The following is a 7,696-nucleotide window of genomic DNA, read 5'->3' on the forward strand; positions in this document are numbered from 1 at the left end:
TCTGCATTCATTTTTAACATATTCACATTCATCCATTCTTCAAGTATACCGAGCACCATATTTAGTTTTATTTCTAATTCCTCACAACTTTCTCCTGTTACACTTGCGGTCGTGTCATCTGCAAATAATCTAAATATACTTCTCTCCGGACAGACTTTAACTATATCATTTATATATAAAATAAACAATAGAGGTCCTAATACTGATCCCTGTGGCACGCCATATACTGTCTCAATTATTTTAGAACATATATCATTGAATCTAACTTGTTGCTTTTTATTACTTAAATACGATATTATCCATTCCAGTACCACTCCTCTTATTTCATATTGATATAATTTTTCCACTAATCTTACCCTATCTATTGTCTCAAACGCTCTCCTAAGATCCAAGAATAACACCCCCACCATTTTTTTCTCCTCAATTATCAACTTCCATTCCTCGATAAAACTTTGAATTGCTGTCTCACACGACTGCTGTTTTTTTACAACTAACTCTAATACTTTTTCATATATCGGTAACATATTGATCGGTCTATACTCGCTCGCTTTTTTTGGTTTCTTTATACCTTTGGTATCGGTATTATCGTGGATGTTTTCCATCCTTCTGGAAATTTACCTGTCCTAAGCGAATCATTTATTACCCCTACAAACTCATCTTTTATCACAGGTAGCACCATTTTCAGTATATCACTATTTATCTCTTCCTCTGTTCCGTTCTTTCGTGGTAGTTCTTTAATAATTTGTTCCAGATTACTTGCACTAATTAGCTCAAAATTTTCCATAATTCCCTTATTCTCGATTACATAAATAGGTCTTCTACCTGTGCCTTCTATCCCCTTATTACTAACGGATTGCACAATGTTGCTAATACTTTTTACATAATATATACTAAATTTATCAGCTATATTGCATTCTTCTATGTTTTCTAATATTTCAAAATCTACATTATCGATGTTCTCTGAACCCCTTTGGTCACCTTTAATTAATTCTTTCAAAGTTTTCCACATTTTTGTAGGATCACTCTTATTATTATCTATCATATTCTCATAATATTCTTTCTTTTTTGCCCTAATAAGTTTAAATACTGCATTCCTTTCATTCTTGAAAAATTCCCAGTCCTGTTTTTTACCTGAGCTTATTGCTCTACTGTGAGCCTCATCCCTTCTATCTGCTGCCATTCTAATTTCATCTGAATACCACATTTTCCCTTCCCATATTTTCGGAATCTTAAATTTTTTCTTAGGTGCTACAGTATCTCTATTACACTTACTATACTATTAACAAATCTCTCCGCCCTTATACTTATATCTAGCCCTTGACCTTGCTCAGTTCTTTCTTCCATTATTCTAAGAAATTCATCTACATTAAATTTACTATAGTCCTTGCCTCTAAATTCTTTATATTTATTTCTTTTTTTATTCATATTAGATTTTACTACTTTTAGCCGTGCATGGTCCGTTATTTTCGGTTTTTCATTTACTTGTACCTTTATTTCTTTATTCGAAAAAATTAAATCTATCATTGTTCAACTATTTTTTGTAACTCTCGTTGGACAATCAACGTATTGCCTCATCCCTAGGTTTTGCATTACCGTTAATAATTTCTTTGTGAAAAATGAATCTACCATTATATCTATATTAAAGTCCCCTATCACTATACAGTCATACTTTATTATTAGATCTTCAACCGTATCTTCCAAAAATCTCACAAAATCGCCATTTGACGCACTCGGCGAATGATACACTACTGCTATCATACCTTTATACAAATTCTCTCTTATTTCTACCACTACGCACCAACAATTTGACACTATCTTTTTCTTATCAACTATTTTAAATTTAATATTATCCCTAACATATATATATATATATATATATATATATATATATATATATATATATAACAGTACTCCTCCTGTGTTTCTATTTTCAGCATCACATCTAACTATACTATACCCCGGTACATTGATTTCACTATCCTCAATTTCTACAGTCAATCTAGTTTCGGATAACGCTAGAATCGCAGGATTCACCATCTTCATAATCTGATGTTGAATTTCATCCTTATGCGCCAAGAAGCTTTGCGCATTCGTATACCAGAGTAATTCCGCTTCTCCCTGTAGTTGCTATTTTGCATTTCAGCGCCTCGTGTTCAACATTTATCTTCAAGTTGTACGTCTGATTCTTATAGGTACAGTTTACACACCTCTTCTTCGCCGTCGTACATTCATTCGCCTTATGATTTCCTGCACATTTATAGTATGTTTCCTGTCTCGTGCAATTCTTGGCAATATGGTAATAGCCCCAGCATTTAAAACATCTTTTAACACTAATATAATTAAATATAGGACACTTTTGCCATCCTAAATTTATTTTTCCTCTGTTTATTAGTGAATTATGAGTGCTTTTATCCACTTCAATTATTACGGATCCTTGCTCAGTATCCTTATTTTTTCCTCTTAATATTTTCTTCACTAGGTGCATACAGGATTCTTCGCCAATTCTATTCTGCTTCTTGATTGTATCTATCAGTTTATCATCCTCCATTTTTATTTCTTCTCCACCAACATTAATTATTTTAATCTTTGGTTTCCTCTTCTGTGGCTCAGAGACCTTGACCTCTTCGCCCATTGCCGCTTGTACCGTCGTCTTTAGCTTATCCTTCTCTTCTTCCGTCTCACATCCTAAGATCACTGTCCCTTTACTTCTCTTTCTTAATTTGGTAATTTCTATTTCCATCTTGGTTATATCAATTTTATCTTTAATTGTTTTCTTCGTAATTTCACTCTCTTGTTGTACTTTTGGTTTTATAATCAAGATATTTTCTTCCTTCCTTCCTTTAATCACATCGCTATATTTTTTTGTCGCTCCACTTGACGGTCCATATGCCCCTTGCGTCAACATTTTTCTCAATTCTTCTATTTCCTGTTTAATGCCTCCCATCTCCTCACGGACTATTTCTTTTATCATTGACTTGATCTCCTTTTTACATGCTGCCTCATCTTTTAATTCTTTCACTGTTTTTACAAGCCAATCTATTTTTTATCAATATCCTCTGTTCCACTTGCGGCTGCTACTTTATTCCCGCTGCTTGGCGCCGGACTCATTTTTGCAGGTGCCGTAGCTCTTCCTGCTCCTGCCACTGCTTTATTTATATCGGCTACTTTATCACCATCACTAATAATTAACTTCTCGAATGGGCCAGGACACGACACCAAATCGCGGTTTCTATCATAAATTTTGTGCTTAGATACACAACCTGGATGGTAGAAAAGCTTAGCACAAGACTTGCATGCTATCACCTCCGTTTTTATCGCCTTCTTACATGCCGAGCATCGATACTTGGCGTATTCCTCGTTCATTCTGCTAATATCGGCAGAGACAGTTAATTGACTTCGTCACTTTAACACGTCATTTTCACACGTCAGCGTTTTGTGTTCGTCGCCGATATCTACCTGTCGTACGAGGCTTCGATGACCTCTGTACGAAATGCAGTTCTCGTGTCTATGTATCAACATATTCCGGCTAGATAACACTCATGGCTACCCCCGGTATATGCAGATATTCGTTACACAACTTTTTAACACTCTCCCTCACTTCTAAACCACTCAAAAATTAACACTTTTACGGAGCGATGTTTCACACGTCTGCTTCTGCTGAGAGAGAGAGAGAGAGAGAGAGAGAGAGAGAGAGAGAGAGAGAGAGAGAGAGAGAGAGAGAGAGAGAGAGAGAAAGAGAGAGAGAGAGAGAGATGATGATTAATCTTTATTAGCTTTCTTGGCTATTTATGTACATACATAAAAATACACAGCACATTACAATCTCACAACATTGTGTGTAACATAATCTTTCAGCATTCTCTTAAATTTATCTACTCTATCACATTGCTTTACCTCTGCAGGTAAATCTCTCTCATTATACATTTTAATACCTTTATAAAAAACACTCCTTTGTGCCTCACACGTTTTTCGCAAATGTACAGTTATATTACCCTTTTGTCTTGTCTCCCTCTGATTACTTTCACCTACTAAATCTAGCCTATTTTTCAACATATGTGGTAGATAACCTCCTAATATCTTAAACATAAATTTACATGTGTTATAATATATTCTCTGCCTTATTGACATATATTCAAGGCTTCCAGCATATGTTCCACTCTGGTATTCCTTTTACACTGCAAAACTACTCGTATAGCTCTGTTATGCGCCACTTGTAGTTTTTTAAATTGCGTCTTGCTCATCCCCACAATCACTGTTGCACAATATTCAAAATGCGGTGCAATAATCGCCTTATACACTATTTGTCTACTATACGGTGTCAAGTAGTGACTTATTCTATTTAAAGAGAGAGAGAGGGAGAGGGAGATAGATAGAGAGAGAGAGAGAGAGAGAGAGAGAGAGAGAGAGAGAGAGAGAGAGAGAGAGAGAGAGAGAACGAGGAAAGGAGATGCTCAATTCGCATTAATTAAAAAAAATCGGTCTTGCTTGAATTAGCAAGACTGCTAATCGCATGATAATGTGTGTAAGTAAAAATTATTTTATTTAGTTGTTTTAATACACTTAGGCTTTTTATTTCTGCGTACATCACGCTTCACATCTTTGTCTCACATAATTATACATTCTCAAAGGCTCTCGACTTATATTAATAAATAGAAACATCGACGTATCATCTATCAAATACGTAAATGTATTGTAGGATAATAAACTCTGTCGTTCTCTGTAATATTAAATACCAGAAGACAAAAGAGCCGTTAAAAGAAAGCTATATTTGAGAGAAGAAGAAAGTATATATTTAATTAAATAATATTAAAAATATAACATATGCGTATATGCGTATGCGTTTCGATACACGCAAGTCAAGTCGTCCGCATTAATATTTCGATGAAATCGTATAAAGGCTCGATTATGAATACGACGTAGAAGAAGCTGTTTTAGGGCAGCTTTAAAGTCATCGCTCCGAAAAGCGTGAATTCCCCTCTAAAGATTGCAAGCACGAGTCTTTGAAAATTTCGCTGGTAGTATACTAGTATGGGTCGTGGCTCAAGCTTTCCCTCGACGCTATACATCTACACCCCTCTATCCTCGTCCCTTTTGCCTGGCGTTTGTCTCCCTCTTTCTCTCACTCACGAGCCCGAGGTACGCTCGCTCATTCAAGCTCGACCCCAGCAGCAGTCGAGTCGACAACGATTCAGTCGCGGTCGACCCGCCACGCTGCGAGCTTTGCTGAGTACGCGTGTGCTCCGAGGTGCTCCGAGGTGCCTCTTTCTCTCCTTCCTTCGTCTCTGCTTCTCCTCTCTTTTTCCTTTCTTTTATCTCTACTCGGCCATCTCTCTTTAGCTCTTCCTATATCGCACGTCCTATTGCACATTCTCTTCTTTATTCTCTCTCTTTCTCTCTCTCTCTCTTTCTTTCTCTCTTTCTCCTTCATCTCTCTTTTCTTCCCTGGGTCTCTCGTCTCATTGCGCGATCGAGCCATCGTTCTTTAAAAAAAATAATATACGGTTTTCTTAGAGAGAGGCGACGAGATTTCTACTCGACTCGCCGGCTGAGGGAAAACGAATTTGCGAATCAGGATTATCAGGGTGGGTTTAATATATCTCTATGAAGAAAGGGAGAGAGAAAAAAAGAAAGAGCGGTGAGGGCGGGAGAGAGAGATAATCGCAAAATCGACTTAGAGTTTCGAAGCTCCAGGTTCGGAGCTTGCGCCGATTCATCGGGGCAGCTTGGACTAACGTAGCGAATCTTTCCAATTTTCTCATATTGCGAATGCGACCGATCCGAGCTCGTTCAGAAACACGGCGAGAGCGTAATAAATCGCTCTTACGCGCGAGCAAACGAGTGTCGAGTGAAGGAATGTGCCGCGGACTCATTCGAAGAGGAATTGTGACCATGGAGTAAGGACGTTAGAATGTACGATCGACAACCGCCTTCACCCTCGCCCTCGTGTCGAACTTAAACTCGAACGCGGAAACGAGCTCTCTCTCTCTCTCTCTCTCTCTCTCTCTCTCTCTCTCTCTCTCTTTCTCTCTCTCTCCCGAACACGTCGAATTCCGTTTAAGCCTGATCCAAAACGTTTGAAATATCTACGAAGGTGTAACGAGTGTTTTTCGTCGTCGTCGAGGAATATCGAGGTTCTCCTCGAGGAAAAGGAGACGAGAAGATCGAGGAGCGTGAAGCGATCGAGGAGAGCGCGAGACAGCTTCAAAGATCGACGCATCCAGAGATGTTTCTCGAGGGTTGTGCGGTCCAGGACTGGACGACTCACTGGCGTAAAAGGAAGTATGTTCTGTCGATATGCGACTCGGTGAGCAACGCGCCACGATAATGGAGTGATTCAGTAGTCGTGATAACGCCTACGATGCACGTGCGCAAATGCCGACAAGTACGAGGAAGTCCTGTGAGAACGTCAGGAGCTCGGCACTTTTGACAGAAGCGATTCTATAGGAAATTCCGAAGGATCGCAAGTGGAGGCCCGCAAAATTTATGTGAGTTTTTTATGACGTTATATGTATATGACAACGTTATTTCGTGATTACGACAAAACTCGATATCACTAGTGCTACGCACGTTCTTCTCCATTACAGGTGAAGAAATTCTACGTATCGAAAAAATCATGCCGTTTACACATCTGAATTATAAATTTGATTATTCGTCTCAATTCTGACATATGAGATATATAAGATGTAACGATAAAATTATACTTGTATTATTATTGTTCCTTGCATTATAAACTGCATAATAATATAACATTAAAAAATAAACAATATGTTTCTTGCAAACATCGTTACGGTGCAGCAAAGCTACAATAATGAGAGTTAAATGATACGAATCTTATAGCTCGACAATCTTGACACTATTCTGAAATCAGTTAACGCAAACAGGTTTTTGTTACTAATAAAAACTTGGAGACTTTAGAAATTGATGAACAAGACAATATATCATAAACTTAAAAATTATACTTTTATATATTAGTAATGTGAATATGTCAAATTATGACACAAATATTATGTCCATAATTTAACACAAAATAAAGAACAGTTTGATGATATGTGAACGAAAATTTTATGTACAACAAACGCCTGTGTAATGTTAAATATAAATTAAAAACATGTTAATTTAACATTTTTGTATGTACTATAGACATCTGTATAACGTTAAATATAAATGGAAAGTATATTTTTTTTCCAAAACTATATTATTTTTATGTTAATCTCATGATTAAATATAAAATGTGTTATTTTAACATTTGATTTACTTAAATATAAATTTAACACAAATAAATCAGATAACATAATCAAAATTAGTTAAATTAACACATAAGTATGTTACATTTTTAACATAAAAATTTTAATAAGAATCTTTTTTAACAAAAATACACAAAATTTTTTACTATGTACATTAATTAATCAAAATTACACAGAAATATTTAAAACAATAAAACTGTATAATTGACACGTAACTATAATATTATATCTCGCTAATAATAAATTTGCTCCAAAGATATACAAGTGGCACGCATTACAAGACTATTAACAGATTTTTATGTACATTTGTACGTTGGTTCACTGTCGTGACGACAAACAGATTTTGTTTACTAGCTTAGCGAGGTCGCATATACACGTATACGCGAAGCGAGAAAATTATATTTAGCAAATGAGATCCTATCGTGTCGCACGGTATTGCTTTGCGTGACATG

General features: G+C 36.4%; 1 protein-coding gene across 15 annotated transcripts in view; it reads left to right on the forward strand.

The window, feature by feature from the left end:
- Positions 1–4,842: 4,842 nt before the first annotated feature.
- Positions 4,843–7,696, forward strand: part of LOC143905626 (octopamine receptor beta-2R) — a 64,866-nt gene continuing 62,012 nt past the window's right edge. For 2 of the 15 annotated variants that reach the window (XR_013259262.1, XR_013259260.1), the window contains exon 1: positions 4,843–6,485. The gene's annotated coding sequence lies outside the window, so the exon portion shown is untranslated. Of the gene's footprint in view, positions 6,486–6,557; positions 7,155–7,696 lie in introns of those variants that run through there. The other 13 variants (XM_077421159.1, XM_077421160.1, XM_077421157.1 and 10 more) reach the window with 11 other exon arrangements.

Source organism: Temnothorax americanus, unplaced genomic scaffold (assembly GCF_048541705.1).
Source record: "Temnothorax americanus isolate GAGA-0224 unplaced genomic scaffold, ASM4854170v1 Scaffold64, whole genome shotgun sequence".
Taxonomy (NCBI): domain Eukaryota; kingdom Metazoa; phylum Arthropoda; class Insecta; order Hymenoptera; family Formicidae; genus Temnothorax; species Temnothorax americanus.